General features: G+C 38.9%; 1 long non-coding RNA gene across 1 annotated transcript in view; it reads right to left on the minus strand.

Annotated features, from left to right (window-relative positions):
• The window catches only part of LOC129533135 (uncharacterized), a 75842-nt gene that overhangs the window by 47776 nt on the left and 3491 nt on the right, over positions 1-24575 (minus strand). Inside the window, exon 2 of the long non-coding RNA XR_008679177.2 lies at positions 11386-11592. This is a non-coding gene — a long non-coding RNA (uncharacterized lncRNA). The remainder of the gene's footprint in view (positions 1-11385; positions 11593-24575) is intronic.

The following is a 24575-nucleotide window of genomic DNA, read 5'->3' on the forward strand; positions in this document are numbered from 1 at the left end:
ATATGGTAGTTCTGTTTGTAGTTTTTTGAGAAACCTCCATACTGTTCTCCATAGTAGCTGTACTAGTTTTACATTCCCATCAACGGTGTATAAAAGTTCCCTTTTCTCTGCATCCTCATCAGCATCTTTTTTTATCCCTTTGATAATAGCCATGCTAAATGGAGTGAGATTATACCTCATTGTGGTTTTGATTTGCATTTCCCTGATGATTAATGATATTGAGCATTTTTTCATATGTTTGTTAGCTGTTTGCGTGTCTCCTTTTGAGAAATGTCTGTGCAAATCATCTGCCCATTTTAAAAACAGATTTTTGTTTTGCTGTTGAGATGGTTCCGTTCCTTGTATATTCTGGATATTAATCCCCTGTCAGATGAGTAATTTTTAAATGTTTTCTCCTATTCTGTAGGTTGTCTTTTCACTGTTGATATTTCCTTTGCTGTGCAGAAGTTTTTTAGTTTGATATAATCCCATTTGTTTATTTTTCATATTGACGACTGTGCTTTTGAGGTCTTATTCATAAAATCTTTGCCAGACCATTGCTGTGAAGCATTTTCTCTGTGTTTTCTTCTAGTCGCTTTATTGTTTTTCTTCTTCATTTAGGCCTTTGACCCATTTTGAGTTGATTTTTGTATAGGGTGAGAGGTGGGGGTCTAGTTTCATTCTTCTGCATATGGATATCCAGTTTTCCCAGCACCATTTGTTGAAGAGATTGTCCTTTCTCCAGTGAGTATTCTTGACATCTTTGTCAGAAATCTGTTGGCTGTGGATATGTGGATTAAATTCTGGATCCTTCATTCTCTTCCATTTGACTATGTATGAGTTTTTATGCCAGTACCATGCTGTTTTGGTTACTACAGCTTTAAGCTATACTACTACTAAAGCTATAGTAAACAAAACAGCATGGTACTGACATTTAGTTTCTAGTGGAGATACACTGTAGTTCTGATTTTGAGATCTGGTGGTATGGTACCTTTGGCTTTATTCTTTTTGCTTGTGATGGCTTTGCTATTCGGGTTTTTTATGGTCATTTTAACCATATTAATTATTCCAATCCATGAACATGGAATATCTTTTCATTTATGTTTGTCTTTTTCAATTTTGTTCATCAATGTTTTATAGTTTTCAGAGTACAGATCTTTCACTCCCTTGGTGAAATTTATTCCTAAGTATCTTATTTTTTGAGTTGCTATTATAAACAAGATCATTTTCATGATTTTTTGGGGGGTAGTTTGTTGTTAGTGTATAGAAATGCTACTGATTTTTGTTATGTTGATTTTTTTATCCTGCAACTTCACTGAATTTGTTTACTTGTTCTAATATTTTTATTTGTAGAGTCTTTAGGGTTTTCTTTTTTTATTATACTTTAAGTTATAGGGTACATGTGCACAACGTGCAGGTTTGTTACATAGGTATACATGTGCCGTGTTGGTTTGCTACACCCATCAACTCGTCATTTACGTTAGGTATTTCTCCTAACACTATCCCTCCCCCAACCCCCTACCCCATGACAGGCCCCAGTGTGTGATGTTTCCCACCCTGTGTCCAAGTGTTCTCATTGTTCAATTCCCACCTATGAGTAAGAACATGCAGTGTTTGGTTTTCTGTCCTTATGATTGTTTGCTCAGAATGATGGTTTCCAGCTTCATCCATGTCCCTACAAAGGACATGAACTATCCTTTTTTACGGCTGCATAGTATTCCGTGGTGTATATGTGCCACATTTTCTTAATCCTGTCTATCATTGATGGACATTGGGTTGGTTCCAAGTCTTTGCTACTGTGAATAGTGCTGTAATAAACATACGTGTGCATGTGTCTTTATAGTAGCATGATTTATAATCCTTTGGGTATATACCCAGTAATGGGATGGCTGGATCAAATGGTATTTGTAGTTCTAGATCCTTGAGGAATCGCCACATTCTCTTCCACAATGGTTGAACTTGTTTACACTCCCACCAACAGTGTAAAAGCTTTCCTATTTCTCCACATCCTCTCCAGCATCTGTTGTTTCCTGACTTTTTAATGATCACCATTCTAACTGGTGTGAGATGGTATCTCATTGTGGTTTTGATTTGCATTTCTCTGATGGCCAGTGATGATGAGCTTTTTTTCACGTGTCTGTTGGCTGCATAACTGTCTTCTTTTGAGAAATGTCTGTTCATATCCGTTGCCCACTTGTTGATGGGGTTGTTTTTTTCTGTAAATTTGTTTAATTTCTTTGTAGATTCTGGATATTAGCCCTTAGTCACATGGGTAGATTGCAAAAATTTCCTCCCATTCTGTAGGTTGCCTGTTCACTCTGATGGTAGTTTCTTTTGCTGTGCAGAAGCTCTTTAGTTTGATTAGATCCCATTTGTCTATTTTGGCTTTTGTTGCTATTGCTTTTGGTGTTTTAGTCATGAAGTCCTTCCACATGACTATGTCCTGAATGGTATTGCCTAGGTTTTCTTCTGGGGTTTTTATGGTTTTAGGTCTAACATGTAAGTCTTTAATCCGTCTTGAATTAATTTTTGTATAAAGTGTAAGGAAGGGATCCAGTTTCACCTTTCTACATGTGGCTAGCCAGTTATCCCAGAACCGTTTATTAAATAGGGAATCCTTTCCCCTTTTCTTGTTTTTGTAAGGTTTGTCAAACATCAAATGGCTGCAGATGTGTGGTGTTATTTCTGAGGGCTCTGTTCTGTTCCATTGGTCTATATCTCTGTTTTGGTACCAGTACCATGCTGTTTTGGTTACTGTAGCCTTGTAGTATAGTTTGAAGTCAGGTAGCGTGATGCCTCCAGCTTTGTTCTTTTTACTTAGGATTGTCTGGCAATGCAGTCTCTTTTGTGGTTCCATATGAACTTTAAAATAGTTTTTTCCAATTCTGTGAAGAAAGTCATTGGTAGCTTGATGGTGATGGCATTCAATCTATAAATTGCCTTGGGCAGTATAGCCGTTTTTATGATATTGATTCTTTCTATCCATGAGCATGGAATGTTCTTCCATTTGTTTGTGTCCTCCTTTATTTCGTTGAGCAGTGGTTTGTAGTTCTCCTCGAAGAGGTCCTTCACATCCCTTGTAAGTTGGATTCCTAGGTATTTTATTCTCTTTGTAGCAATTGTGAATGGGAGTTCACTCAAGATTTGGCTCTCTATTCATCTGTTATTGGTGTATAGGAGTTCTTCTGATTTTTGTACATTGATTTTGTATCCTGAGACTTCGCTGAAATTGCTTATCAGCTTGAGATTTTGGGCTGAGACGATGGGGTTTTCTAAATATACAATCATGTCATCTGCAAACAGGGACAATTTGACTTCCTCATTTCCTAATTGAATACCCTTTATTTCTTTCTCTTGCCTAACTGCCCTGGCCAGAACTTCCAACACTATGTTGAATAGGAGTGGTGAGAGAGGGCATCCCTGTCTTGTGCCAGTTTTCAAAGGGAATGCTTCCAGTTTTTTGCCCATTCATTGTGATACTGGCTGGGGGTTTGTCATAAACAGCTCTTATTATTTGGAGATACATTCCATCAATACCTAGTTTATTGAGAGTTTTTAGCATGAAGGGCTGTTGAATTTTGTTGAAGGCCTTTTCTGCATCTATTCAGATGAACATGTGGTTTTTGTCGTTGGTTCTGTTTATGTGATGGATTATTTGTATTGATTTGCATATGTTGAACCAGCTTTGCATATAAGGGATGAAGCTGACTTGATTGCGGTGAATAAGCTTTTTGATGTGCTGCTGGATTCAGTTTGCCAGTATTTTATTGAGGATTTTTGCATCGATGTTCATCAGGGATATTGGTCTAAAATTTTCTTTTTTTGTTGTGTCTCTGCCAGGCTTTGGTATCAGGATGATGCTGGCCTCATAAAATGAGTTAGGGAGGAGTCCCTCTTTTTCTGTTGATTGGAATAGTTTCAGAAGGAATGGTACCAACTCCTCCTTGTACCTCTGGTAGAATTCAGCTGTGAATCCATCTGGTCCTGGACTTTTTTTGGTTGGTAGGCTATTAATTATTGCCTCAATTTCAGAGCCTGTTATTGGTCTATTCAGAAATTCAACTTCTTTCTGGTTTAGTCTTGGGAGGGTGTATGTGTCGAGGAATTTATCCATTTCTTCTAAATTTTCTAGTTTATTTGCATAGAGGTGTTTACAGTATTCTCTTGATGGTAGTTTGTATTTCTGTGGCATCAGTGGTAATATCCCCTTTATCATTTTTTATTGCGTCTATTTGATTCTTCTCTCTTTTCTTCTTTGTTAGTCTTGATAGTGGTCAATTTTGTTGATCTTTTCAAAAAAACAGCATCTGGATTCATTGATTTTTTTGAAGGGTTTTTTATGTCTCTATCTCTTTCAGTTCTGCTCTGATCTTACTTATTTCTTGCCTTCTGCTAGTTTTGAATTTGTTTGCTCTTGCTTCTCTAGTTCTTTAAATTGTGATGTTAGGGTGTGTCGATTTTAGATCTTTCCTGCTTTCTCTTGTGGGCATTTAGTGCTATAAATTTCCCTGTACACACTGCAGTAAATGTCTCCCAGAGATTCTGGTATGTTGTATCTTTGTTCTCATTGGTTTCAAAGAACATCTTTATTTTTGCCTTCATTTCGTTATGTACCCAGTAGTCATTCAGGAGCATGTAGTTGTGCAGTTTCGAGTGAGTTTCTTAATCCTGAGTTATAATTTGATTGCACTGTGGTCTGAGAGACAGTTTGTTGTGATTTCTGTTCTTTTACATTTGCTGAGGAGTGCTTTACTTGAACTATGTGGTCAATTTTGGCATAAGTGCGGTGTGGTGCTGAGAAGAATGTATGTTTCATTGATTTGGGGAGGAGAGTTCTGTAGATGTCTATTAGGTCCGCTAGGTGCAGAGCTGAGTTCAAGTCCTGGATATCCTTGTTAACCTTCTGTCTCATTGATCTGTCTAATATTGACAATGGGGTGTTAAAGTCTCCCATTATTATTGTGTGGGAGTCTAAGTCTCTTTGTAGGTCACTCAGGGCTTGCTTTATGAATCTGGGTGCTCCTGTATTGGGTGCATATATATTTAGGATAGTTAGCTCTTCTTGTTGAATTGAACCCTTTACCATTATATAATGGCCTTCTTTGTCTCTTTTGATCTTTGTTGGTTTAAAGTCTATTTTATCAGAGACTATGATTGCAACCCCTGCCTTTTTTTTTTTCTTTCCATTTGCTTGGTAGATCTTCCTCCATCCCTTTATTTTGAGCCTATGTGTGTCTCTGCACATGAGATGGGTTTCCTGAATACAGCACACTGATGGGTCTTGACTCTATCCAATTTGCCATTCTGTGTCTTTCAAGTGGGGCATTTAGCCCATTTATATTTAAGGTTAATATTGTTAGGTGTGAATTTGAGCCTGTCATTATGATGTTAGCTGTTAGTTGATGCAGTATCTTCCTAGCCTCGATGGTCTTTACAATTTGGCATGTTTTTGCAGTGGCTGGTACTGGTTGTTCCTTTCCATGTTTAGTGCTTCCTTCAGGAGCTCTTGTAAGGCAAGCCTGGTGGTGACAAAATCTCTCAGCATTTGCTTGTCTGTAAAGGATTTTATTTCTCCTTCACTTATGAAACTTAGTTTGGCTGGATATGAAATTCTGGGTTGAAAATACTTTTCTTTAAGAATGTTGAATATTGGCCTCCAGTCTCTTCTGGCTTGTAAAGTTTCTGCAAAGAGATCTGTTGTTAGTCTGATGGGCTTCCCTTTGAGGGTAACCTGATTTTTCTCTCTGGCTGCCCTTAACATTTTTTCCTTCATTTCAACCTTGGTGAATCTGACAATTATGTGTCTTGGAGTTGCTCTTCTTGAGGAGTATCTTTGTGATGTTCTCTGTATTTCCTGAATTTGAATGTTGGCCTGCCTTGCTAGGTTGGGGAAATTCTCTTTGATAATATCCTGAAGAGTGTTTTCCAACTTGGTTCTATTCTCCCTGTCACTTTCGGGTACACCAATCAAACATATATTTGGTCTTTTCACATAGTCCCATATTTCTTGGAGGCTTTGTTCATATTTGGTCTTTTCACATAGTCCCATATTTCTTGGAGGCTTTGTTCATTTCTTTTTACTCTTTTTTTCTAAACTTCTCTTCTCACTTTATTTCATTAATTTGATCTTTTATCACTGATACCCTTTCTTCCACTTGATCAAATCAGCTGCTGAAGCTTGTGCATGCATCACGTAGTTCTCATGCCATGGTTTTCAGCTCTATCAGGTCATTTAAGGTCTTCTCTACACTGTTTATTCTACTTAGCCATTCATCTAATCTTTTTTCAAGGCTTTTAGCTTCCTTGCGATGGGTTCGAACATCCTTCTTTAGCTCAGAGAAGTTTGTTATTACCAACCTTCTGAAGCCTACTTCTGTCAACTCGTCAAAGTCATTCTCCATCCAGCTTTGTTCCATTGCTGGCAAGGAGCTGTGATCCTTTGGAAGAGAAGAGGCTCTCTGGTTTTTAGAATTTTCAGCTTTTCTGCTCTGGTTTCTCCCCATCTTTGTGGTTTTATCTACCTTTGGTCTTTGATGTTGGTGACCTACAGATGGGGTTTTGGTGTGGATGTCCTTTTTGTTGATGTTGATGTTATTCCTTTCTGTTTGTTAGTTTTCCTTCAAACAGGTCCCTCAGCTGCAGGTCTGTTGGAGTTTGCTGGAGGTCCACTTCAGACCCTGTTTGCCTGGGTACCACCAGCAGAGGCTCAGTTGGAAATGCAGAAATCACCTGTTTTCTGCATCGATCACGCTGGGAGCTGCAGACCGGAGCTGTTCTTATTTGGCCATCTTGGAACGGACCCTAGGATTTTCTTTATATAAGATCATGTCATTCACAAACAGAAATAACTTCTTCCTTTCTGATTTTTTAACTTTTCACTAATGCTAGTTATTGGCTTGTTATATATAGACTTTGTTGTATTAAGATACGTTCCTTCTGTACCTAATGTATTGAGAGTATTTATCATTGTAAGATGTTGAATTTTGCCAAATGCCTTTCCTGCATCTATTGAGATGGTTATGTGATTCCTGACCTTCATTCTCTTAATGCAGTACATTACATATATTTAATTTACCTATGTTGAACCTTCTTTGCATCCCAGGGTTAATCCTACTTGATCTCGATGAATTATCCTTTTGATGAATTATCCTTTGATGTGCTGTTGTTGAATTTGGCTTGCTAGTATTTTGTTGAGGACTTTTTCATCTATGTTTATCAGGGATATTGGCCTGTAATTTTTATTTTCTTATAGTGTCCTTCTCTGGCTTTGATATGATAAATCAGTTTGGAAGTATGATTGGTATTAGTTTTTGATTTCATCTTAATGTCTCAAAAGTGCATACTAGTTTAGTTTCATTTAGTTTCTAGTTGAGATATAGTGTATAATTTTTTTTTTTACTGTAAGCCACTATCTCCCCACCAAAAGAAAAGAAAAGAAAAGAAAAGAAAAGAAACCCTTCATACTGTCAATGATTTAAAAACTAACTCTTGGCAAGGTGCAGTGGGTTACATCTGTAATCCTGGCACTTTGGGAGGTTAAAGCAGGAGGATCTCTGAGGCCAAGAGTTTGAGACCAGCCTGGGCAACATAGTCACCAAGAAGTGACCTCTTCTTTCTGTCCACTGTGATCAGGACAGGTTTTCTTTATGTCACCTATGATGTTTTACACTGCCTTGTTTTATATTCATGTCTGTCTCTCTTTCTATACTGGTCTCCTCCAGGGCAGAATCTGAATCTAGTTTAACTCTAAGATGTCTCAAGTGAAAGTGATTGGCACTTAGTAGATGCTCAATAAATGTATATTGAATAAATAATTAAATAAGTGGATGGATGGATGGCTGGATCAGGTAGAATCTGTAATAATATTCCTACAAGATTAAAAGTAGATTATGTGAGCCTCCCACGATCAAACACACGATAGTAATTTGGGAGCTAAAACTCAAACCCAGATCTTCTAACCTAATGCTTTTTCCTTTTCACAATGGTGCCTTCTAAATTTAAAATGCCAACAGTGAAAATACATTGCATAAAAGCACAGTAGTATACTTATTAAAATTATTAAGGTAAGTCTTTTAAAATAGGAGGATAAAACTAATCTGATTCCCTCAACACACTTAATTATTTCATTTCCTGATGCTCCCACCTTGTCTCATTTATGAAAGCTTTCATTAAAATTCAGCCAAGGCTTCATATAATTTTGTTAATAAAGTATTGATATTAAAACATCCCTATTCAGGAAATTATAAAAATTATAAATTTTAAATTTTATAATTTTTTAAAAAATTTTAAATTTTATGAATTTTAAAATTTATAATTTATTTCTTCAAAGTGTATTTCACAATTATTTCTTCCCTTCCATTCTCCCTGCTACCATCAGTGGTAGTGAAAATAGTGTGGACACTGGATCCAGAGACATTGGTCTGCATTGCCTTCTTGGAAATGCCACTCTTATGGACCTTACCCAAGTCACCTAACCTGTATGACCCTCAGTTTTCTCATGTAAAAAATGAGAATAATTATATCCACTTCACAGAATTGGCAAGAGCATTAAGTGAGATAATATGTGTTCAGTTCCTGGTACATATTGAGAATGGAAAACATAATAATTTCTTCCTCACATAAATTTAGCTCATTTTTAAAAAAGTCCTTGCATTTTTCAGAAAGCAATTAGATCAATGCAAAAAGCAAATCTTATCTTCTAAAGCAGACTGAGGTTTCCTGAAGGCAAAGAACACATCTCATTCATCTTTCCCATAGTCTCACACATTATAAATAAATATTTCCTGATAGCTAATCACTTTTATCAGGCATATATATTTATAGACTACTTTTCAGTCACTTTTATGGGTTACTATTCACCATAAACCTCAACTGAAGGAATGCCTTTTCCTGGAACTTTTCCTAGACCAAGTGTTCACCAAGGAAGTAAGAAGATTGATTATGGGCTTTGCATGTGTTACCAGGCTATGGATGGGGCTCAGGCAGAGAATCAGAAACAAAGCTCATTTAGTTTCATATTATCTGGCCTTTAGACTGACTCCATTCTTGAAGAGCTCTGGAGAAATGAGACTTAAAATTACATTACAGTCTTCTCAGAGCCTGCTATTAGAAGTCTAATCTATGTTATATTTAATTCTTAGTTTGCATATATGTAATTTAAAAAATTATGTATTTATTTATTTATTTTTTTGAGAGGGAGTCTTGCTCTGTCACCCAGGCTGGAGTGCAGTGGCGTGATCTTGGCTCACTGCAACCTCTGCTTCCCGGACTCAAGCACTCATGCAATTCTCCTGCCTCAGCCTCTACAGGCTGAAGACTACAGGCACCTGCCACCACGCCTGGCTAATTTTTGTATTTTTAGTAGAGACAGGGTTTGCCATGTTGGCCAGGCTGGTCTCAAACTCCTTACCTCAAGTGATTCACCTGCCTCAGCCTCCCAAAGTGCTGGGATTACAGGTGTGAACCACCATGCCCAGCCTTAAAAATAATTATTTTAAAACAGATATTTGCGTATGCTCTCACAGCCTAGACAACTATTAATTTTTAGATCGAGGATGTCTAGGCTACCTCATACAAAAGGAGAGCCTCTCACTTATTGAGTAGCTAATATGGGGAAACTACGCTACGAGTTTTATATATGTTCACTCATTTGATCCTACAATGAACCTATACGTTATTTTATCCTCACTTTACAAATTAAAATAAAAAATAAAAAACCAACTGGGCTTCCTAAAATAAAGGATTGGGTCTAATGTCCCTTACATAGCAAGTTTCAGTACTAGGATCTGATTCCAAAATTTCTACTCTTATAATAATATCAGCATTTTCTCATAGAGACAAAAGGCACGAAAATGGAAACAAGCTGGACTATATGCAAAAACTTAAGTAAGAACAAGGTCCACCATAGGCACAGCTAGTATAAAACAACAAACTCAGATATATATCTATAAATTACCAGCTGGTTGCAGTGGCTCACGCCTGTAATCCCAGCACTTTGGGAGGCTAAGGCAGGTGGATCACATGAGGCCAGGAGTTTGAGACCAGCCTGGGCAACATGGTGAAAACTCGTTTCTACAAAAAATATAAAAATTAAACTGACGTGGTGGTGTACACCTGTAGTACCAGCTACTAGGGAGGCTGAGGTAGGGAGATCCCTTGAGCCAGGGAGGTTGAGGCTGCAGTGAACTGAGGTCATGCCACTGCAATGCAGCCTGGGCAACACAGTGAGATCCTGTCTCAAAAAAAAATTATTAGAAAACTGGGATATTTTATGTTAAAAGGGGATGATTATTATAAAATTTTAGTTTTGGCGGAACCTACATTTGCTCAGAAAAAAATATTCTTAAAATAAGTTTTAAGTTGTTGAAAAAGACCAAAATATTTTATTTACAGTAGCCAAACTGTTTGTTATGTAATCACATACATGAGTACTTTGAAACATTCTATTTTTCCCTCCACAAACATTTGATTCAAAGATAATGGGGGCACCTAGCTTCTGGGTGCTGGCTCCTCAAACTGGTTTGTAAGTTTCTGCTTAATTTAAGTGTTTGCCTTCCTGTATGGAAATGAAAGCTCAATGCTGAACAGATGTTTACCAATAAACTGTCCAGTTCTGGGCTCTATGACTTAAGAAAAATGTATAAAGATTTGTCTCATGAGTTAAGAAATGAGAATCATGTGTGAGGTAGAAAATAAGACTCATGCATATTGGTTACTAAGAAAATGGAAATTAGGCCAGGTGCGATGACTCATGCCTGTAATCCCAGCACTTTCAGGGGCTGTGAGGTGAGTGGATCACCTGAGGTCAGGAGTTCGAGACCAGCCTGACCAACATGGCGAAACGCCGTCTCTACTAAAAATACAAGTTAGCCAGGTGTGATGGCGGGCACCTGTAGTCCCAGTTACTTAGGAGGCTGTGGCAGGAGAATCACTTGAACTCAGGAGGTGAAGTTTGCAGTGAGCTGAGATCACACAACTGCACTCCAGTCTGGGCGACACAGCAGCATTCCATCTCAAAAAAAAAAAAAAAAAAAAGATGGAAATTAATTTAGATCACCTGCCCTCCTGAGCAAGACCTTTTCTGTCCTGCAAGTCCTAGCTCAAGTCTGGCTGTCCCCAAAAGTAACAATCATTCATTTTTGCCATTATGATAAATTTTTTAAGACTCAAAACAAAAATAGATTATCTGCCTTGAATTTTTAACAGATATTTTAATTGGTAGTGTGGCTCATTCCTTCTGAATATCTGATTCTGAACTTTACATGGATTTTAGAATACATAGTTTACATTCCTATTTTATTTGACTCCTAAAAGACCATGTGTAGGTTCATTGTTACAGTAGAATTAATTAAAAATCTGCTGCTGATTTTATTTTTCTGGTCTCTTGCTTAATTAATAAAAAGTTACCTTTGACGTTTAGTGACTTGGGTTCTCTTACAATTTGAGGGCTTGGAGGAAACACTGGACAAATCATGTGATCTTCATTTGTGTCTGGTAAAAGCACATCTTTTTTCCAAAGTGGTCTCTGAATCATTCTTCCAAAAGTCACATGCTATGTTCATTTGCTCAGCACATAGGAGCTCACAGACAGGACACAACGTTCCTAGCAGCATCCTACAACGTAGAAATCCAAAGAGATTTATGGAAATCAAAAAACTTTGGGTTCAGAAATATTGAAACATTTTTAAAATGGAATTTAAAATATTTAAATTTCCTTGGATTTGTTTGTTTGTTTGTGACAGGGTCTTGCTCTGTCACCCAGGCTGGAGTGCAGCGGCGTGATCTCGGCTCACTGCACCCTCTGCCTCCTGGGTTCAAGCGATTGTCCTGGCTCAGCCTCCTGTGTAGCTAGGACTACAGGCACACACCACCATGCCCAACTAATTTTTGTATTTTTAGTACAAATGGGGTCTCACCATGTTGGCTAGGCCGGTGTCAAACTCCTGACCTCAAGTGATCCACCCACCTCAGCCTCTGAAAGTGCTGGGATTACAGGTGTTAACCACCACACCCGGCCTACCTTGGAATTTTTTTGGTCTATTGGTAGGTTTTTTTTTTTCAAGAATAAATACCAGTTTTCATCTGCCATTTTCCACGTCATGTATATTCAGGATTTATCCCATGTTAACTGAAACTTTTCAGATTTTACTAATTTTTCTCACTTTTTGAGATTCACAAAGTTTTCAAGCAATATAAAGTTGAGTATTCAAAGAAGTTTTGAAACTTACATAGCCAGAGCCTTCCCTGTACCTATAGAACCTGTGCAGAGTTAGCCTACAGAGTCCACTATGGGGCCAATCTCTGTTCTCCAGAGCAGGCAGTTACAATGGAAGCATTGTTACTAGAACAGAGAAACAGCTCTACAAGAAAATCCATTTAAATAATAAGAGACTGCATCCCAGGGAATATCCAACCAAGAATATGTTCTCTTCCTCTTTTAAAATCTTACAGGATTCTAATTTACTCTCACACTGGTATAGAAGGTATTTTAAAGAACCAGGATCCTAACATCTGATACACTGGCAGTGGAAAATAGCAATTTAAAAAGAACACAAATTGAAAAACCAAAAAAATACCTTGCTGAACCTTGGGGGAAACAGATATTTTGAGTTGAAGAGAGAATGAAGTCTAATATGACAGAGTGATCAGTTTCTCTTTCATAAATGTGTCCCTGGCTCATACAGATCCATCTACAACATAGAAATGTACAATAGAGGTCAGAGGAATAAAACCTGGCCCAATAGAAGAAGAGAAAGATCTAGACGAGGACTAGAACAGAGACGAGAACACTATGGCCTACTGACAGAGAATTAACCGTTAACATCAGGCCCATATTCCAGGTTACCTGCCAATCGTTAAATAACTACCTATCTTATACTATCTTATAGTTTAACTGTGTATCATTTGTCCCCATTAGGGCTCATATTTTCTAGACTAATCTTTTTATAGTCTTTATGCAGAATGTTTTATTTGTTAGGAGGGATGTTAGGACATAATGGACCCAAATGACTTCACAGTTGCCATCCTGGTTCCCAGATTGGGTAGACTAGTCAGCCACTCCTCTTGTATACATCACATCCACGTTGATTCATTAGGCACTGGGGTGGGCCTAATGAGACATATGAACTCTCAAATCCATGTTTGACCCACATTACCTTTATGCATTAAGCAACTAAAAATCTCTCAAAATAAATATCAAAATGTTTATTCTCTCTTCTAGATTAGTGAAGGAACGAAATGCATTTTCATTCCCAAGAAGTTGTTTCTAGCAGAAGCCAGCACTGGATTCAGGAGAAGGGCTTTAGAGCTGGTGTGTGCCTACCCCATACGGGAGGCCATCAGTAAGCACCTGGTCAAGCAGCAAGTGTGGAATGAGTACCAGGCCAAGTTCTTGGCACCCCACCTGACAATGGGAAGTAGAACCACTGGCTCAACTCATATATATTTATTTATTTAATTTAATTTATTTTTTTTAGAGACAGAGTCTTGCTCAGTCACCGAGGCTGGAGTGCAGTGGCATGATCACCACTCACTGCAACCTCCACCTCCCAGGGTCTAGCAATTCTCTTGCCTCAGCCTCCCAAGTAGCTAGGATTACAGGTACATGCTGCCATGCCGGCTAATTTTTTTGTATTTTAGTTGAGATGGGATTTCACCATGTTGCCCAGGCTGGTCTTGAACTCCTGAGCTCAGGCAGTCCACCCGCTTCAGCCTCCCAAAGTGCTAGGATTACAGGCGTGAGCCACAGTGCCTGACCTCATTTTTATTTTTAACAAGAAAACTTAGATTGAAAAATATAATTGGAAAGTTATTTCAATACGCTCTTAGAAGTGCCTCTATAGAGGTCATGGCACAGGATTTATTTTGTATCACTTAAATAAATGACATCATACCCTTCATTTGCTCAAAGCTCCATCTGGTAACTTCCTCACACTGGAAAACACAATGAAGCCTGATAAGTTAGATCATTGTTTTTCATTGGATGATGCGTTCAGGATTTAGTTATTAAAATGGTATCACTTGACATTGGACATTGTTTTCCATATATTTGTTAGCGACAAAAGCAGGCTATAAACTATGATTATGATTTCAATAAAAACGTGTATGTATTTTTATAGCATATAAAATGGCAGACAATTTTAACAATGGCAATCTGTGAATTATGCATTTTGGAGTTTTTAAAACAGTTCCAGTTCTGCTTGGATTACTATTTCTATGAGATAAACTTTGAAGACTAAGAAACTAACAGTAAATAAAGAGGGAAAAGATCCTCAAGAGAGCTTCACATTGTTTAAACCCTGTATCTTGTTTTGGCAACGTTAAAGATGATACTATTTAGATGCTTTATTGTGCCCCCTTTCCACATACGTTCCTGAAATCATAGCCCACCTTTGATTTCCTTACTGAACACCAGGGGTTCAGTCTGCTCAACACAGAGAGACAATCACTGAGATGAATATTGCTAAAGAAGAAGGCTTTCATATGCAGAAAACTGAAACTTGACCCCTTTCTTACACCTTATACAAAAATTAGCTCAAGGTGGATTAAGGACTTAAACGTAAGACCCAAAACCATAAAAACCCTAGAAGAAAACCTAGGCAATAGCATTCAGGACATAGGCATGGGCAAAGACTTCATGACTAAAATAACAAAAGCAATGGCAACAAAAGCCAAAATTGACAAATGGGATCTAATTAAACTAAAGAGCTTCTGCACAGCAAAAGAAACTACCATCAGAATGATAGGCAACCTACAAAATGGTAGAAAATTTTTGCAATCTATCCATCTAACAAAGGGCTAATATCCAGAATCTACAAGGAACTTAAACAAATTTACAAGAAAAAAAAAACCCCATCAAAAAGTGGGCAAAGGATATGAACAGACACCTCTCAAAAGAAGGCATTTATGCAGCCAAAAAACATATGACAAAAATCTCATCATCACTGGTCATTAGAGAAATGCAAATCAAAACCACAATGAGATACCATCTCACACCAGTTAGAATGGCGATCATTAAGTCAAGAAACAACAGATGCTGCAGAGGATGTGGAGAAATAGGAACACTTTTACACTGTTGGTGGGAGTGTAAATTAGTTCAACCATTGTGGAAGACAGTGTGGCAATTCCTTAAGGATCTAGAACCAGAAATACCATTTGACCCAGCAATCCCATTACTGGGTATATACCCAAAGGATTATAAATTATTCCACTGTAAAGACACAAGCACACGTATGTTTATTGCAGCACCATTCACAATAGCAAAGACTTAGAACCAACCCAATGTCCATCAATGATAGACAGGATTAAGAAAATGTGGCACATATACACCATGGAATACTATGCAGCCATATAAAAGGATAAGTTCATGTCCTTTGCAGGGACATGGATGAAACTGGAAACCATCATTCTTAGCAAACTAACACAGGAACAGAAAACCAAACACCCCATGTTCTCACTCATAAGTGGGAGTTGAACAATGAGAACACATGGACACAGGGAAGGGAATATCACACACCAGGGCCTGTCGGGGGGTAGGGGGCTAGGCGAAGGATAGCATTAGGAGAAATACCTAATGTAGATGATGGGTTGATGGGTGCAACAAACCACCATGGCACATGTATACCTATGTAACAAACCTGCACATTCTGCACATGTATCCCAGAACTTAAAGTATAATTAAAAAGAAAAAAAAGGCTTTAATCAGGTACTGCAGCCGAAGAGATGGGAGATCAGTCTCAAATCCATCTCCCTGACCTACTAAGATAAGGGGTTTATATAGCAGGGAAGAAATGTAACCATGTGTGGGAAAACAGGAATTAGGGAGGGTAAACAAGAGGAGCTGGTCAACAGGAAGCAGATGGTCAGTTAGGCAGTCATGACAGATGAGGGGGTCTGATCTCTCACTGTCCAAATGAAGTAATCTAGTGAGTTTCAGCTCCTTGATACTATTTGGGAGGCCTGACGGTTGGTTTCCTGAGAAAGGAACTCAGGTAAGACAAATGTTAACTTTCTCAAGTTTTAAGATTGAGAGGATCAATTTCTATGTCTGTTCAAAGAAACCATAAACATCAGCTCTGTGGGAAAATTGGGTCAGTTCCAATTTCAACAATGTTGAACAGCTCCAGCACGTTGATGGCATCTCACCTCCAGTGTTCACACTGAGGGTTCCTAACTCTCAGCAAAGGTGGGAATGGGATTTTATGGATAAATGCCTCAGCCTCCCCATCTTTGGAGGAACAGTTCTGAGATATATTCAACATGATTCCTCAGAGGGTCCTGTGTTAGCTGTTTCTGTGTAACAAATTACTTCAAACAGTGGTTTAAAATAACAAATGTTTTTTATTTCACAATTCCTGTGCATCAGGAATCTGAGAGCAGCTTAGCTGGGTGGCTTTGGCTCAGAGACTCTCAATGGCTCTCACTGGCTACAATCAATGAGTCCGCGAAGGCTACAGTCATTGGAGGCCTGACTAAGTCTGGAGGATCCACTTCTGTTGACAGAGTGACTGTTGACAGGAGGCTTCACCTGGCTACATAGACCTCTTCATAAGACTCCTCACCACATCGCTTCCCCCAGAGGGAGGGCCAGTGCCCAAAATGAAAGCCATGGTCTTTTTTATGACCTAATCTTGTAAGTGACCTACCATCACTTCTGCTATGTGACATTGGTCAGACACACCAACCCTGGTACAGAGTGAACAGGCACTACACAAAGGTATGACTGTATGGAGGCAGGGCTCATTGGGGCCATCCTGGAGCCTGGCTACCACAGGTCTCCAGCAGGACTGAGTCACAGGTACCTACAGTGAGAGCTCAACTGATAATGCTTCTTCCCTGTTTGACTCTTCCATTCTCTAATTTCTGCTTCCTGAGATACACCCCCCCTACCCCCAATAACTTGCCTAAACCTAAAGCTTGATTTAGGTTCTCATTTCAGCAGAACCCAAAACAAGAAAAATCCTGGCCTATTATGAAAAATGCCAGTCAGGGTCTTCCCCTGACTAGAATTTTGTTAGCTGAAACATAAATGGCCTACCACTTTAAATGTCCAACTTTTTATTCTGAAATAAAACATATAGAAGAGTTACAGTAATAGTATAAACAACTTCATATACCTTTACCCAGATTCACCATTTTTAACATTTTGCCACATATTTTTAATGTAAAATTTTCTTAGAAACATTTGAGAGTAGGTTGCATACATCATGCCCTTTGTATTGGTCAGGGTTCCCCAGAGATACAGAACCACTGGGATGCATGTATGTATTTGTTTGTTTATTATTAATTATTTTTTCATACTTCATTTTATTTATTTCAATAGGTTTTTGGGGAACAGGTGGTGTTTAGTTACAAAAATAAGTTATTTAGTGGTGATTTCTGAAGTTTGGTGCGCCCATCACCCCAGCACTGTACACTGTACACAGTGTGTAGTCTTTTATCCCTCACCTTCCTCCCACCCTTTCCCCCAGGTTCATTGTATCATTCTTATGCCTTTGTGTCCTCATAGCTTAGCTCCCACTTATGAGTGAGAACATACAATGTTTGGTTTTCCATTCCTGAGTTATTTCACTTAGAATAATGGTCTCCAAACCCATCCAGGTTGCTGTGAAGGCCATTACTCCATGGTATACATATATATATATCACAATTTCTTTATCCACTTGTTAATTAATGGGCATTTGGGCTGGTTCCATACTTTTGCAATTGCAAATTATGCTGCTATAAACATGCATGTGCAATATCTTTTTCATATAATGACTTCTTTTCCTCTGGGTAGATACCCAATAATGGGGTTGCTGGATCAAATGGTATTTCTATTTTTAGCTCTTTAAGGAATCTCCACACTGTTTTTCATAGCAGTTATACTAGTTTACATTCCCACCAGCAGTGTAAAAGTGTTCCCTTTTCACCACATCCATGCCAACATCTATTATTTTTAATTTTTTTATCATGGCCATTCTTGTAGCAGTAAGGTAGTATTGCACTGTGGTTTTGATTTGCATTTCCTTGATCATTAGTGATGTTGATTGTTTTTTCATGTTTTTTGGCCATTTGAATTTCTTTTTTTGAGATTGTCTATTCATATCCTTAGCCCACTTTTTGATGAGATTATTTGTTTTATTCTTGTTGATTTGTTTGAGTTCCTTGTAGATTCTGGATATTTTCTCCCACTCTGTGGGTTGTCTGTTTACTCTGCTGATTATTTCTTTGCTGTACAGAACCTTTTAGTTTAATTAAGTCCCATTCTTCTTTGAATGTCTGATAGAATTCAGTTATCCTCCATCTGGTCCAGAACTTTTTTGTTGTTGGCATTTTTTTATTATTATTATTACTATTTCAATCTCGCTGCTTGTTATTGGTCTCTTCAGAGTTTCTGTTTCTTCCTGGCTTAATCTAGGAGGGTTGTATATTTCCAGGAATGTATCAATCTCCTCTAGGTTTTCTAGTTTATGCGTATAGAGGTGTTCATAGTAGCTTTGAATGATCTTTTGTATTTCTGTGGTATCGGTTGTAATATCTCTGTTTTCATTTCTAATTGAGTTTATTTGGATCTTCTCTCTTCTTTTCTTAGTCTCACTAATAGTCTATCAGTTTTATTTATCTTTTCAACAAACTAGCGCTTTGTTTTTGTTGCATTTGCTTTTGGGTTCTTGGTCATAAAGTCTTTGCCTAAGCCAATGTCTAAAAGGGTTTTTCTGATGTTATCTTCTAGAATTTTTATGGTTTCTGGTCTTAGATTTAAGTCTTTGATTCATCTTGAGTTGATTTTTATATAAGGTGAGAGATGAGGATCCAGTTTCATTCTTCTACACGTGGCTTGCCAATTACCCCAGCACCATTTGTTGAATAGGGTGTTCTTTCCCCAAACATAAATTTGTTTTTGTTTGCTTTGTCGAAGATCAGTTGGTGATAAGTATTTGGCTTTATTTCTGGGTTCTCTATTCTGTTCCATTGGTCTATGTGCCTATTTTTACACCAGTACCATGCAGTTTTGGTGATTACAATTCAATCTACAAATTGAATTTTAGATTGCTTTTGGCAGTATGGTCATTTTCCCAATATTGAGTCTACCCATCCATGAGCATGGGATGTATTTCCATTTGTTTGTGGTGTCTATAATTTCTTTCAGTAATGTTTTGTAGTTTTCCTTGTAGAGGCCTTTCACCTCATTGGTTAGGTATATTCCTAAGTGTTTTATTTTATTTTTTTGCAGCTGTTGTAAAAGTGACTGAGTTCTTGATTTGATTCTCAGCTTGGTCGCTGTTGGTGTATAGGAGAGCTACTGATTTGTGTATATTAATTTGTATTCTGAAACTTTGCTGAATTCATTTCTCAGTTCTAGGAGCTTTTTGGATGAGTCTTTAGGGTTTTCTAGGTATACAGTCAGATCATCAACAAACAGCGACAGTTTGACTTCCTTTTTACCAATTTAGATGCCCTTTATTTCTTTCTCTTGTCTGATTGCTCTGGCTAGAATTTCCAGTATTATGTTGGATAGAAGTGGTGAAAGTGGACATCCTTGTCTTCTTCCAATTCTCAGGGGAATGCTTTCAATTTTTTCTTGCTCAGTGTAATATTGGATGTGGGTTTGTCATAAATGGCTTTTATTACCTTAACATAAGTTCCTTCTATGCCAATTTTGCTGAAGGTTTTAATCATAAAGCGATGCTGGATTTTGTCAAATGCTTTTTCTGCATCTATTGAGATGATCATGTGATCATAAAACCAGTTGTTTGTTTCATTTGTCTTTTATATTTTTGTTTGTTTGTTTCCATTTCATTTAGTTCTGCTCTGATCTTCATTATTTCTTTTCTTCTGCTGGGTTTGAGTTTGCTTTGTTCTTGTTTCTCTAGCTCCTTGAGGTGTGACCTTAGATTTGTGCTCTTTCAGGCCTTTTGATGTAGTCATTTAATACTATGAACTTCCCTCTTAGCACCACCTTTGCTGTATCCCAGGGGTTTTGATATTGTGTCATTACTATTGTTCAGTTCAAAGAATTTTAAATTTAAATTTCCATCTTGATTTCCTTTTGACTCGACGATCATTCAGGAACAGGTTGTTTAATTTCCATGTGTTTGCATGGTTTTCAGGGTTCCTTTCAGAGTTAATTTCCAATTTTATTCCACTGTGGTCTGAGAGAGTACTTGATATAATTTTGATTTTCTTAAATTTATTAAGACTTGTTTTGTGGCCTATCATATGGTCTGTCGTGGAGAATGCTCCATGTATGATGAATAGAATATATATTCTGCAGTTGTTGGCTAGACAGTTCTGTAAATATCTGTTAAGTACATTTTTCTAGGGTATAGTTTAAGCCCATTGTTTCTCTGTGGACTGTCTTGATGTCCTGTCTAGTGCTGTCAGAAGAGTATTGAAGTCCCCCACTATTATTGTGTTGCTATCTCATTTCTTAGGTCTAGTAGTAATTATTTGTTTTATAAATTTGGGAGCTCCAGTGTTAGGTGCATGCATATTTAGGAATGTGGTATTTTCCTGTTGGACAAGTCCTTTTATCATTATATAATGTCCCTCTTTGTCTTTTTAAACTGCTGTTGCTTTATCATTTGTTTTGTCTGATATAAGAATAGCTACTACTGCTCACTTTTGGTGTACATTTGCATGGAATATCTTTTTCACCCCTTTATCTTAACTTTGTGTGAGTCCTTATGTGTCAGTTGAGTCTCTTGAAGATAGCAGACACTTGGTTGGTGAATTCTTATCCATTCTGCCATTCTGTATCTTTTAAGTGGCACATTTAGGCCATTTACATTCAATGTTAGTATTGAGATGTGAGGTAATATTCTATTCATTGTGTTAGTTGTTGCCCGAATACCTTTTTATCATTGTGTTATTGGTTTATAGATCCTGTGAGATTTATGCTTTAAGGAGGTTCTATTGTGTGTCTTTTGAGGATTTGTGTCAAGATTTAGAGCTCCTTTTAGCAGTTATTGCAGTGCTGGCTTGGTAGTGGCAAATTCTCTCAGCATTTTTTTGTCTGAAAAAAAGTTTATCTTTCCTTCATTTATGAAGTTTAGTTTTAGTTTAGATACAAAATTCTTGGCTGATAATTGTTTTATTTAAGGAGGCTAAAGATAGGACCCCAGTCTCTTCAGGCTTGTAGGGTTTCTGCTGAGAAATCTGCTGTTAATCTAATTTCCTTTATAGGTTACCTGATGCTTTTGCCTTACAGCTCTTAAGATTCTTTCCTTCATCTTGACCTTAGATAACCTGATGACTATGTGCCTAGGCAATGATCTTTTTTTTTTTTTCTGAGATGGAGTCTTGCTCTGTTGCCCAGGCTGGAGAGCAATGGTGCGATCTCGGCTCACTGCAACCTCTACCCCCCAGGTTCAAGTGATTCTCCTGCCTCAACCTCCCGAGTAGCCACCACACCCAGCTATTTTTTATATTTCTAGTAGAGATGGGTTTTCACCATGTTGGCCAGGCTGGTCTCAAACTCCTGATCTCAAGTGATCCACCCACCTTGGCCTCCCAAAGTACTGGGATTACACGGTTGAGCCACTGTGCCTGACTGATGAACTTTTTACAATGAATTTCCCAGGTGTTCTTTAAGCTTCTTGTATTTGGATATCTAGATCTCTAGCAAGGCCAGGGAAGTTTTCCTTGATTATTCTCTCAAATAAGCTTTCCAAACTTTTAAATTTCTCTTCTTCCTTGGGAACTCCAATGAGTCTTAGGTGTGGTCATTTAACATAATCCCAAACTTCTTGGAAGCTTTGTTCATTTTTTTAAAACTCTTTTTTCTTTGTCTTTGTTGGATTAGGTTAACTCAAAAGCCTTGTATTCGAGCTTTGAAGTTCTTTCTTCTATTGTTCAATTCTATTGCTGAGAATTTCCAGTGCATTTTGCATTTCTCTAAGTGTCCTTCATTTTCAGAAGTTGTGATTGTTTTTTTATTTATGATATCTATTTCTCTGGAGATTTTTCCATTCACATCCTCTATCTTTTTTTTTTTTTAAGTTGGACTTCATCTTTCTCTGGTGCCTCTTTGATTAGCTTAATAATCAACCTTCTGAATTTTTTTTCTGGCAATTCAGAGATTTTTGTCTTGGTTTGGATCCATTGCTGGTGAGCTAGTTTGATCATTTGGGGGTGATAAAGAACCTTGTTTTGTCATATTACCTGAATTGTTTTTCTGGTTCCTTTGGGTAGACTATGTCAGAGGGAAGATCTGGGGCTCAAGGGCTGCTGATCAGATTCTTTTGTCCCACAGCGTGCTCTTTTGATGCGATGCTCTCCCTGCTTCCCTAGGGATGGGGATTCCTGAGAGATGAACTGCAGTGATTGTTATTTCTCTTCTCGGTCTAGCCACCCAGCAGAGCTTCTGGGCTCTGGAATGGTACTGGGGGGTGTCTGCAAAGAGTCCTGTGATGTGATCCATCTTTAGGTATCGCAGCCATGGATACCAGTACCTGCTCTGGTGGAGGTAACAGGGGAGTGAAGTGGACTCTGTGAGGGTTCCTTGATTGTACTTTTGCTTAGTGTGCTGGTTTTGTGTTAGTTGGCCTCTGGTCAGGAGGTGGTGCTTTCAAGACAGCACCAGCTGCAGTAGTATAGGGAGGAGACAAGCTTGCCCTAAGGTTGCCTGGGTAAGTATTTGGGTTTATTAGGTGGTGGGCAGGACCATAGAGCTCCTAAGAGATTATGTCCTTTGTCTTCAGCTGCCCGGGTGGGTAGATGAAGGACCATCAGGTGGGGGCAGCATTAGGCATGTCTGAGCTCAGACTCTCCTTGTACCGGCCTTGCTGCAGCTGCTATGGGGGATGGGGTTGTGGTTCTCAGGCTGATGGAGTTATGTTCCCAGGGGGATTATGGCTGCTTCTGCTACTTCATAAAAGTTGCCAGGGAAATTGGGAAAAGCAACCAACGACAGGCCTCACCCAGTTCCTAAAGGCCAGTCTCTCTCCCACTGTGCTCCCTAACAGCACTGAGTTTATTTCCAGGCAGCTGGTGAGCATGGCTGAGAACTTGCCCCAGACTTCAAGCCTCCCTGCTGAGAAAGCAAGCAGGGCTTTCAGATTTCACACCTCCCTGCCTGCTGTGGCTTCTGTGAAGGTGTCTGCACTCCTGGTTCACCCCCTCCCCCAGATCCTATCCAGGAAACTTTGTGTTCCATTGAAATTATTACAAAGTTCAGCTGGAAGTTTCCTTTTCCCTGTGGTCTTTGCCCAATTCCACTGGCAGCTCTCCCCAAGAACCCCTGCAAGACAAAGTCAGAGACGGCTTCCCTGGGGACTGAGAGTTCCCACAGGGCTCTTCCTGCTTCTTCTTCTATCCCTGTATTTCACTTAGCTCTCTAAATTCGTCTCACCTCCAGGTAAGGTCAAATCCTTCTCCTGTGATCTGGACTTTCAGGTTCCCCAGTGAGGATGTGTGTTCGGGGGCAGACAATCCGCTTTTCATACTTTCACACTTTGAGCACTCAGTTTTTTGGCTATCTCCTGGAGCCTGTAGCAGCAGCTCACAGATGGCCTTTTCTTTGTTCTCATCAGAGTGGTGTTTGCTGCAAGTTTTAGCCATATTTGAATCAATGCATTATTTAAAATGAGTATATATGGGTGACTGCTTTTAAGATACTGAACTAGGACTAGGTCTAAACAGCCAGAGTGGAGATCAACACTTCAATTTATTTATTTTTATATTGATTGATTGCTTGATTGATTGGCATTGGCTCATGCAATTACAGAGGCTGGAGAATCCAAAATCTGCAGTGTGGGTGATAGGCTGGAGACCTATGAGAGTTGATAGTACAAATGAAGTGTAACGGCAGTCTGCTGGAGAATTTTCTCTTGCTCAAGGGAGGATGATCAGTGAAGGCTTCCATTTGGCCATTCCAGAGATAGGAGCAAGGTGGCCAAATGGAAGCCTTCACTGATCATCCTTCCTGCAGGAACACCAAACTGAACAACTATTCATACAAAAAATCACTTTTATATGAATGAAAAAGCAGGTGAGCAATCACAGTACCTGGTTGAACTTCATACCACTGAAGGAGGAGATATGTGCTTAGGGGAGGGAGAGTACAGTGATTGTGGGACTTTTCATTGGAACTCAGTGCTGCCTTATTACAGCAGAAAGCAGCACTGGGCAGAACTCAGCCAGTGCCCATGGAGGGAGCATTTAGACCAGCCCTAGTCAGAGGGGAGTCGCCCATCCCAGTGGTTGGAATCTGAGTTCCAGCAAGCCTTATCACTATGGGCTAAAGGGCTTTGGTGTCCTAAATAAACTTTAAAGGCAGTCTAGGCCACAAGGACTGCAGTTCCTGGGCAAGTCCTGGTGCTGTGATGAGCTCTGAGCCAGTGGACTTGAGGGGCATGTGACTCAATGAGGCACCAGCTTGGATGGCCAAGGGAGTGCTTGTACCACCCCTCCCCCACCATAGGCAGCACAGCTCACAGCTCTGGGAGAGATGCCTTCCTTTCACTCGAGGAGGGGAGAGGGAAGAGTAAAGAAAACTGTGTCTTGCAACTTGGATACCAGCTCAGCCACAGTAGGATAGGGCACCAGGCAGAATCATGAGTCCCCCATTCTGGGCCCTAGATCCCAGACAACAATTCTAGACACATTCTGAGCCA

The sequence above is a fragment of the Gorilla gorilla genome, chromosome 3, assembly GCF_029281585.2.
Source record: "Gorilla gorilla gorilla isolate KB3781 chromosome 3, NHGRI_mGorGor1-v2.1_pri, whole genome shotgun sequence".
NCBI classification, from domain to species: domain Eukaryota; kingdom Metazoa; phylum Chordata; class Mammalia; order Primates; family Hominidae; genus Gorilla; species Gorilla gorilla.